The sequence below is a fragment of the Bos indicus x Bos taurus genome, chromosome 13 (assembly GCF_003369695.1).
Source record: "Bos indicus x Bos taurus breed Angus x Brahman F1 hybrid chromosome 13, Bos_hybrid_MaternalHap_v2.0, whole genome shotgun sequence".
NCBI classification, from domain to species: domain Eukaryota; kingdom Metazoa; phylum Chordata; class Mammalia; order Artiodactyla; family Bovidae; genus Bos; species Bos indicus x Bos taurus.
The window spans coordinates 53,395,927-53,407,062 of NC_040088.1; the positions used below are offsets into that span (position 1 = coordinate 53,395,927).

Below are 11,136 nucleotides of genomic sequence, written 5' to 3' on the forward strand. Positions count from 1 at the left end.
GAACTCTTGAGCCAAGAGAATAATGAGGCATAAATCCTGCTGATAGTGAGAAGTCCAGCTCAGGAAGTCACACCATTAACCAAAGGATCCTCTGGCCCTAGGAATAGTGACTAATGGTGTCGACGTGACACTGATTAGACACTGCTCTGTGACTCGGAAAGAGTTTGCACTGTTGGCTTCCACTCTTAGGTTGCAGAAACCAGGATCAATGTGGGTGACCAATGTCACTGATTTGCCAGTTTCCTTTGCACAGCAGCTGGGTTAAGGAGAAAGAAGAGACTTATTTATAACCTTTTCCCTCCAGACTGGAGAACCTGAGACTGTTATCTGTGTGGTGGGTGTAGCCGGCTCCCCTCTGAAACTGGAGGATGAGCTGTTCATATTACAATTTATGGAGCGCTTATCAACAGATTTCAGCTGGCAGGTGGCTCCAGGCAATCAACTTCATTTTTATCAGACTCTGTTCTCTTGGGCTGTCATTTGTTGGTCTTGGATATTCACATGGGCAGAGAGCACTGTTGTCTCACATTTGAAATGAAAGTAACAAAAGTCTTACAGACTGCTCTTTGGAAACTGAGCTTCTGTCACCTCTTCAGATGCCTGTCACGTCTCTTTATCACTAAGTTTTAAATCTCACGTATTTCTTAGAACAGAGGAGAATTAAACAGGAAGATCAATAACTTTTCAGGATGCACAGAACATTCCTGGGAAGATTGCTGGGATTTTTTAAAGTTTAACTTAGAGAAGTAGAGAAAGGACAGGTTTCCACCAATTATTCAGCAACCAGCTGAGGCAAAAACAGATAAGCAATTTGGTTGCTAGAAGAATTTTAGCCAGAGAGAAAGCTATCTGTTTCTCCAGTCTTATTGTCAATGAATACATTTTCTGTAATTTGTTACTTTTAAAAAATAAGCATGGGATGGGGAAATAGTGGAAACAGTGTCAGACTTCATTTTTGGGGACTCCAAAATCACTGCAGATGGTGACTGAAGCCATGAAATTAAAAGACGCTTACTCCTTGGAAGAAAAGTTATGACCAACCTAGATAGCACATTGAAAAGCAGAGACATTACTTTGCCAACAAAGGTCCGTCTAGTCAAGGGTATGGTTTTTCCAGTGGTTATTTATGGATGCGAGAGTTGGACTGTGAAGAAAGCTGAGCACCGAAGAACTGATGCTTTTGAAGTGTGGTGTTGGAGAAGACTCTTGAGAGTCCCTTGGACTGCAAGGAGATCCAACCAGTCCATTCTGAAGGAGATCAGCCCTGGGATTTCTTTGGAAGGAATGATGCTAAAGCTGAAACTCCAATACTTTGGCCACCTCATGTGAAGAGTTGACTCATTGGAAAAGACTCTGATGCTGGGAGGGATTGGGGGCAGGAGGAAGAGGGGACGACAGAGGATGAGATGGCTGGATGGCATCACTGACTCGATGGACGTGAGTCTGAGTGAACTCAGGGAGTTGGTGATGGACAGGGAGGCCTGGCGTGCTACAATTCATGGGGTCACAAAGAGTCAGACACGACTGAGTGACTGAACTGAAAAATAAGCATCCCAAAGGACCATTGTGTCCCAATGATTCCTTTGGTAAGACTCTGCGCTCCCGATATAAAGGGCCAGGATTTGATCCCTGGTGGGGAAACTAGACCCTGCATGCTGCAACTAACAGCCTGCATGCTGCAGCTAAGACCTGGCTCAGCCAAATAAATAAACAAAAATTTAAAACTATACAATTGGGAATTATGCTCAGTATTTTATGATAACCTCCAAGGGAAAAGAATCTGAAAAAAATATGTATTTGTATATATAACTAAATCATCCTGCTATGCACCAGAAACTAATACACCATTGTAAATTTTTTAAAAGGTGGAGGGGGGGACATTGAAGGGAAAATATAAAAAATTAAATTTAAAAAATTCTACAATTATTCTACTGTTACTGTCATACTTAAAACTTTTATGGAACTACACCCTCACAACCACTCACACATAAGAAAATTAGGCTCATTACTTTAAAACTATATTTCACTTAGGGAATAAAATAGAATTCTCTAGCTTATATACTCACTTTCCTCACTAGTCTTGTTTCTAAATGCTATTGATCCAAAAGGATACCTTAAAAAGACCAATATTTGGCCCACAAAGAATATTTGATTAATGTAGTCATTAAGGGTTCTTTTTATTTAGAAATGAGAGTTCTAGAGATGTTCTCTTCAGTAGGAGCATAGAGGTAATAATATAATGTTAATTTTTTGATTTATTAGTTTAGAAAAAGTTAATTCATTGCTGTATCATGATGTCTTTTAGTTACAGTGAGGCTGCTGCTGCTGCTGCTGCTAAGTCACTTCAGTCGTGTCCGACTCTGTGTGACCCCATAGATGGCAACCCACCAGGCTCCCCCGTCCCTGGGATTCTCCAGGCAAGAACACTGGAGTGGGTTGCCATTTCCTTCTCCAATGCATGAAAGTGAAAAGTGAAAGTGAAGTCGCTCAGTCGTGTCCGACCCTCAGTGACCCCACGGACTGCAGCCTACCAGGCTCCTCCGACCGTGGGATTTTCCAGGCAGGAGTTCTGGAGTGTGGTGCCATTGCCTTCTCCGACAGTGAGACTAGTTGCTATTAAATTCCTTCTCTCAATGCTGTCAGTGCTACCAGTTATCCTCCACTATCAGAAACAACCAAAGTCAAATAACTCGACGTGTTGGGACTTCCCTCGTGGTCCAGTGGCAGAGACTCCGCACTCCCGGTGCAGGGGGCTGAGATTCAATCCCTGGCTAGGAAACTAGATCCAGCGTGCTGCAACCGAGCCCCAGGGCAGCCAGATAAACAAGTAAATAAAAGTAAATATTAAATATATATATATATTTCTACATCTTGACAGTAGGATCCAGGGAAGCCAAATAAATAAATAAAAATTTTAAAAAATATTTCTACATGTTGATAACATGGATGTAATCACTATACTGTTAGAATATTTTCCTAGCTTCTTGCCTGTGACTTCTTTACACTAACAACAAGACATTTATAAGTGCTACATAAAAATAGGGTCATTATAGCTGAGCCAGAGAAAAAAGCTGTTAGAAACACCACAAAAAAGTCCACTGGTTTTTACGTATGTGTGTAAACATGCAGTATAGAGTTGGGTTAAGAGTTTGGAGTCTGGTAGTCAGATCAGGATTCAAGTCTTGACTGTCCCACTGCACATCACTCAGCCTCTCTGAGTGTTAGTTTCGTCATCTACATAATGGAGATAATAGCAAGGTGCACTACCCACCTCATGTTGTAAGGACTACGTTAGCCAATGTAAAGCCCTTGAATCCTTCTGGGTATGTGAACACACAGAAATCCTAGTGCTTTTTCTAAAAGTACACACAAAGCTGGAATTCTGAATGAAACATCCTTCTGATGAGTGACTATGTTCTTTACTTGCTTAAACTACAATGAAGTGACTGAAGTGAAAGTCACTCAGTCATATCCGACTGAGACCCCATGGTCTATACAGTCCACGGATTTCTCCAGACCAGAATACTGGAGTGGGTAGCCTTTCCCTTCTCCAGGGGATCTTCCCAACCCAGGGATCGAACCCAGGTCTCCTGCATTGCAGGCAGATTCTTTACCAGCTGAGCCACAAGGGAAGCCCAAGAATCCTGGAGTGGGTAGCCTATCCCTTCTCCAGCAAATCTTCCCAGCCCAGGAATTGAACCAGGGTCTCCTGCATTGCAGGCGGATTCTTTACCAACTGAGCTATGAGGGAAGCCAAACTATAGTAAGCTGAGTTTTAAAAAATGGAAATTTGAGAATTTGGAAAGAAATTTTGAAATCTTGCATGAGACTTTATCTTTTCCTCCTAGAAATTGCCTCTTGGCCAACTAAAGTAATTCTCAATACAAAACAGCATTTTCTTTGCATGTGATGCACATAAATCTGAGATTTGTTTGTTTGTCATAAATCAGAGACTCAGTCTAGCTTAGTACATGCACTCAACAAATATCTGAAGATGAATGCACGGGGTCATCTGATTCATCGTGGAAGAATAGAAACATAGCTTTCTATGGGTAAGTGGCTGCCTAAATACTACAGAAATCAACACTGAAATATTGGGTTGGCCCAAAAGTTCATCTGGGTTTTTCTCATAGCAAACCATCTTACAGAAAACCAGAACAAACTTTTGGGCCAATCCAATAGTATGACATTAAAACCTACCATTTGTATTGAAATGGCCATAGGAATACACAAGGAGTATGTGTTGAAAAAGGAAAGGCGAGAGAGGACAGTCTTCTCTTGAGGCAAATAATCACAGTTTGCATCTGCTGCTAGCCTGATATGTGAATATATGGGTAAGGACAGGTTTGGTTGCTGTTAGAGAAAGATTAAAACAACTAAGGCTTTAAAAGCCTGGTCGGTTTTTTCTCTTTCACATGAAAGTTTGGGAAGGCAATCCAAGGCTGGAATGGAAGCCATATAATCATCAAAGATCCAGGTTATTCTTTCCTGTGCTCTATCATCCTCCAAACAGTTTCCATCTCATGGTTCAAGCCAGTTGCTCTATCACAACTACCTACTCGCCTGCAGAACAGAGGCAAAAACAGGTCATGGCCTTGCCCCTTAAGGACAGGAAGTACAAAGGAGGAAGTGGTTCACCTCCCTTCACTTGTAAACCAATGGCCTGTCTTGGTCACATGGCCACGCCCAGCTACCAGATCCCCAGCTCGGCCAGTAATTCAATAGTATGAAAAAAAGGACTGAATAGACAGTGGGAGAAATCTTGCAGCCTAGTTCAGGTGGGTGGAAAATTAATCATTCTTTAAGGATACCATGAATTGGTTCAAATGCTGCTGCATAAAAATGTAGCAAACAGGACTTTTCTGGAGGTCTAGTGGTTAAGACTCCATGCTCCCAATGCAGCGTGCATGTGTTCAATCCCCAGTCAGGGAACTAAGATCCCACCTGCTGCACAGTGTGGAAAAAAAAAAGGAGCAAACACCATTGTTTCTGGGCCTTCCATAGTTTATTAAGGAGGCATTAAACCGGAAGGCATCTCTTATTATAGAGCAGTCTGGTTACAGCATAACCATGTTGCCTCTGCACTTTCAGATGCTCTCCCTGAAGATACTATAAGCAAAGTTTAATTTCCTCTATTAAGCCTCAGGTGTTTCCAGAGGCTCTCATAGGAAAGTAAACTTTGGCTGGGACCTCCCTCTGGAGTCCATCTTTGTAGCAATCACTGAGTCCCCAGTAAAGATTTTCATCACAGAATTATCCAAACCTACAAACCCATCAGCCTTTAAAGTAAGTACTGAGGGATTTCCCTGGAGGTCCACTGGTTGAGAATCCACCTTCCAATACAGGGGATGTGAGTTTCCTCCCTGGTCATGGAAATAAGTTCCCATATGCCATGGGGTAACTAAGCCCCTGCACTGCAACTAGAGATGCCCCTGCACCACTACACGAAGCCAGTACGTTGAAACAAAGACCCAGGGCAGCTAAAATTTTAAAAATAAGTAAATAAATAAATTCAACTTCTTTAAAAAAATAATAAAAAATAGCATCAATATTGAAAAATGAAATCAATTTGAATAATAGGAACAGAATGCTATACCAAAACTCAAGTAGAGATTAGCACTCATTCTAAATTATATGTTCATTTTTTTGTGTAAAATCCCTTTATTTTTCAACGTTGACACCATTACCCCAATTATTACTGAAATCATGGGCACCCCAGCAAAGCCCTCAGGTGAGTCCCTCACTCCCTTTCAGTCTCTCAGTAGACAGATTTCAGGCTACACCTTGCCCAGGGTTTCGATTTCATTTCTGGCCCGTTCGCAGCTCATCTCCAGAGTTACAGGATTGTTGGCCCTGGATTCAGAAAGAAGGGAGTTGTCTCTGAAAGCTGAGTGTGGAGTCTGCTGCCCTGATATTTGTGAGCAACTCACATTTGCTCTTAGAACAGGCAGTAGGTTGTGAATGGTGTCAATGTGGACAAGAGGCTGAAGCACCTTGTTCTCATCTTCCTAGTTGGCGAGGGGAGCTCAGTTAGTTTCAGTAATCTTTCTCTGTGCGAATCCCTTTAAAAAGGGAATTCAAATCTACATAGCAGAGGTAAGACACTAACGGCCTGAAGCAGTGTGGGGACGGGGTGGTGGTGCTGATGGTGGTGGAGGAGGGAGACTTAACAGAAGATAGAGCCTTGAGAATGGGGGGATGCGACTCACTACCCAAGAACGATTGCCTTTCTAATCATTATTTAGATAAGGTTAATTTCAGACATAGAAACACATTTCCAGGGAAGATTAACCCTAAATTGACCTCCATTTTTCACACCTTGAGTCTACACTTTGATCACCCAAGGAAATCCAGATCTCCCATGGACTTCAATGGAGGAAATTCTTGGATTCACGTTGAAATAATTACAGCAGTGGTAATAATAACATACCTGAGCTCAACACCCCAGGGGTGCTGATGAGAGGGAGGGAGGCGTGACTCTAGCCCAGATTGTCACACTCACACGGGGGACAGGAAAACACTGTAAGTTGTCTTTTTAGCCCAATTTAAAGCCATTTATCCTATTATGTAGTCCACAAGGGGAAGTCTGAGAATAAATATCTTTCTACCACTCCCGCAAGCTTCCCCGCCCCATGCTTTTTCACTGTGTGTGTGTGTGTGTGTGTGGACATGCACATATATGCAAGCAAACATGCATGCTATGTGTTGGGGGGAGGGGGCAGTGCATGGCTAATCCCTGCCTGTCAGAAGAAAAGCCTCTTTCTCCTTAGATTTCCAGACTATTCTTACCCACCCAGACCCTTCTGTCCTTTCCTCTCTCCCCTCCTGCCCTCCGCATTCCACTTCTTCTGCTTTAGTGAGGGGTCCTTTAGCTCCAGGGACTCCCTGCTACTGGGGCAGTGTCAATCCTGTGCAATAGACGAGGGATGGGGGATGGAGGCGAGGGAGGGAGACCTCCCAGGGGGCTGCCCTCAGGAAACAGCATCTGCACAATATGAGTTAACAACCCTGTGAACAGCCGCCGCATGCTGTTACTTTGAAAGAATACCTGTAGCACTCATTATTTTTTGTTGAAGTATAGCCGATTTACAATGCTGCATTAGTTTCAGATGTACAGCAAAGTGATTCAGATACATATATATATATTTTTCTTTTCAGATTCTTTTTCATTTTAGTTTATTATAAGATATTGAATATAGTACCCCTTGCTATACAGTAAGTCCTTGTTGATTATCTATTTTATATGTAGTTGTGCGTATCTATTAATCCCAAGCTCCTAATTTATCCCTCCCTAATCGTTTCCCCTTTGGTAACCATAAGCATTTTTCCTATGTCTGTGAATCTATTTCTGTTTTATAGATAAGTTCATTTGTATCATTTTTTAGATTCCACATATAAGTAATATTATATATTTGTCTTTCTCTGACTTGCTTCACTCAGTATGACAATCTCTGTGTCCATCCGTGTTGCTGCAAATGACATTATTTCCTTCTTTTTAATGGTTGAGTAGTATTCCATTGTATATACGTCCCACATCTTCCTTTTTTAAAATTGTATTTATTTTTGGCTGTGCTGGGTCTTTGCTGCCATGTGTGGGCTTTCTCTAGTTGTGGAGAGTGGGGGCCACTCTCTAGCTGCAGAGCATGGGTTCTAGGTGCTCAGGTTTCAGTAGCTGTGGCACATGGGCTCAGTAGTTATGGTCCAGGGGCTTAGTTGCTCCATGGCATGTTTGACCTTCCCAGAGCAGGAATAGAACCCATGTCCCCTGCATTGGCAGGCAGATTCTCAATCACCAGATCACCACAGAAGCCTTATACCATATCTTCATTATCCATTCATTGGTTGATGGACATCCAGGTTGCTTCCATCTCTTGGCTATTGTAAACAGTGCCACTATGAACATTGGGGTTCAGGTATCTTTTCAAATCAGAGTTTCTCTGGATATATGCCAGGAGTGGGATTGCAGAGTCATATGGTAACTCTATTTTCACTTTTGTAAAGAAGCTCCATAGTTTTCCATAGTGGCTGTATCAATTATATTCCCACTAACAGTACAGGAGGGTTCCCTTTTCTCCACACCCTCTCCAGCATTTATTATTTTAGACCTTTTGGTGATGGCCTTCTGATTGGTGTGAGGTGGTACCTCATTTGTAGTTTTGATTTGCACTTTTCTAATAATTAGCAATCTTGAGCATCTTTTCATGTGTAGGATTCCTATTATTATTTCTACTGTCACTGTTACTGTCCACCGTTGTTATGATTTACTTCTGTATTCTGTTCCAGTCCCTTTGCTTTATTATCTCCTTTAATTCTCAAAATCCAGATAAGTAGGTCCTGGTATTGCTGCTGTGGTTTCTATAATGATATTGCTGTTTGGAGGACTGAACTCACTTGTATCAGGTTGCACAGCTGATGAGGGGCAGCATTGGACTTTGACACATCGGCGTGAGTCTCAAAAGTGAGGCTTTCCAATTCCCTGGAGGAAAAGAAGCTAATCAGGGCTGGACTGTGCAGATAAGACGTGTGTAATTGTTTTGTCGTGGTCAGCTTTGAGGAAAGCCAATCTCCCTCGCTTAACACTCTTCTTTGTCACCTACTGTGCTCCGATGACTCCACACTCTTTCATCTCACTTACAAAGGCATTGTGATTGGCCCCCTGCTTGCTTCCCCAGCCTCATCTCTCAATGCTCTCAGTCTTCTGTGATCTGACTTTGGGCAAAATCTTCCCAGAAACCCACTCACTGGAGAAACTCACTGAAATGTGTGTTCAGTGTAATCTTCAGCCTTCCCATCAAACAAACTGTAAACCCCTGAAAGCAAAGAACATGCCTTCAATCTATAAACTCATCAATCCCTACTCTGACACTGAAGGTCCAGCTGGATGGGGAACATTTGAGGAGGTTCTCAGACCTCTCTGAGTCACAATTTAATACTGTCAGTGATGAGGAAAGTGACAATTGCCAAGTCAGCCCCTAAGAGGGCCCCTAACCAGACTTGGAAGACCCGAGAGGGCTGCCCTGAAGAAAGAATGGTAAGCAGAGACTTTCAGGATGAATTAGGTTGGTCAGGTAAAGGACAGCAGAGGCTAGGGAGTAGGGAGCCATGCTTCAGGCTGAGGAGCAGCACACAGCAGACGTGAAGGCCAGAGGCTTCCCTGGGGTCCTGTGGCTAAGACTCCACATTTCCACTGCAAGGGACGTGAGTTTAATCCCAGACCGGGGAACTAAGATCCTACATGCTGTGAGGCATGGCCAGAAAAAAAAAAAAAAGAAAAAAGTGGAGACCAGAAAGAGCTTGACTGGCTGCAAAAACTGGAAGATGTTCCATGGGGAGGCCTGCGGGGAGTGGATCAACGAAGCTGGAAAGGCAAGTAGGGGCTGAGCATGAATGTTCTCAAGCCGGAGCTTGCACTTTGTCCAGGAAGCAACAGGCCAGTTTTAATATTAAAGTGTCTTTGACGTGGGACTTCCCTGGTGGTCCAGTGGCTAAGACTCCACACTCCCAATGCAGGGACCTGGGTGCAACCCTTGGGCAGGGAACTAGATCCCACATGCCACAACTAAGAGTTTGCATGCCATTTATAAACCCTGTGTGCAGCAATGAAGAGCCAGAATCCTATGTGCTGCAACTAAGATTCAGCATAACTCAATAAACAAATTAAAAAAAAATTTTTAATAAGCAAATAAAATTAAATGTCTCAGGCAGAGGAGTGGCATAATCAGAAGGGCATTTTTTTAAATGATCACCATGTTCTCTATTTCTGTTGCATATTCCTTCAAGCTACAGAGTAGAATTCTCTGCAAAGGGACTTAAAAGACATAGTGCTTAAGGTGCTGCTGTCCATGGGGTTGCAAAGAGTCGGACACAACTGAGCGACTGAACAACAACAGCGAAGATGTCCCTAGGTTTCTGAAGGAAGATTCAATGTGTAATTTCCCCCCTCTCAGGTCTATGTAGAAAGAGGCCAGAAAGTTGTATTCATTGCTATGGAAGCAATCCTCTCCAGGAGTCAGCAAAAGCTCCCAGAAGCCACAGCATCTTCCCTGTGCCTTTCACTGGGCTGTTTGGGAGGTGAAAACATTCACCCTTTTCATGTTTGGATTCAGTAAGGAAAGCTGCAGGGGCCACGTACATCCTGAAGACACTGGCTTCAACAGGGTAAAACAATGACTTATTGTCAGCCATGTTTAATCAGCCTCTTGAATGGGGGTGCAGGAAAAGCGGGGAGAGCTTTGGGTCCCCTGAGGAGGGTGATGTGTTAATAACAGCCACAGGCCAACAACAGAGGAACACATAGAGAAGATGTGGCACATATATACAGCGGAATACTACTCAGCCATTAAAAGTGCTCGCTTTGGCAGCACATATACTAAAATTGGAACATTATAGAGAAGACTAGCGGAGAAGGCAATGGCAACCCACTCCAGTACTCTTGCCTGGAAAATCCCATGGGCAGAGGAGCCTGGTAGGCTGCAGCCCATGGGGTGGCGAAGAGTCGGACACAACTGAGTAACTTCACTTTCACTTTTCACTTTCATGCATTGGAGAAGGAAATGGCAACCCACTCCAGTGTTCTTGTCTGGAGAATCCCAGGGACGGAGGAGCCTGGCGGGCTGCTGTCTATGGGGTCACACAGAGTCGGACACAACTGAAGCGACTTAGCAGCAGCAGCAGCGAAGACTAGCATGGCCCTTGAGCAAGGATGACATGCAAATTCATGAATCATTCCATATTTGGGGGGCTTCCCTGGTGGCTCAGATGGTGAAGAACCCATCTGCAATCCAGGAGATCTGGGTTCAGTCCCTGGGTCGAGAAGATCCCCTAATGAAGGGAAGGACTACCTACTCCAGTATTCTTGCCTGGAAAATTCCATGGATAGAGGAGCCTGGTGGGCTACATCCCATGGGGCCGCGTAAAAAGGAAGGAAATTGGGTCATCAGTAGAGACTTGGATGGAACAAGAGACTGTCATACAGAGTGAAGTAAGAAAGAGAAAAACAAATATCATAAATTATCGCTTATATGTGGAACATAGAAAAATGGTACAGGTGAACTTATTCCCAGAGCAGGAATAGAGATACAAATGTAGAGAACAGACATGTGTATATGGAGAGGGAGGGGGACTGGGGGAAAGAGA

General features: G+C 43.4%; 1 pseudogene; it reads left to right on the forward strand.

The window, feature by feature from the left end:
- Positions 1-10,345: 10,345 nt before the first annotated feature.
- On the forward strand, positions 10,346-10,737 carry LOC113903781 (annotated as a pseudogene).
- Positions 10,738-11,136: the final 399 nt, after the last annotated feature.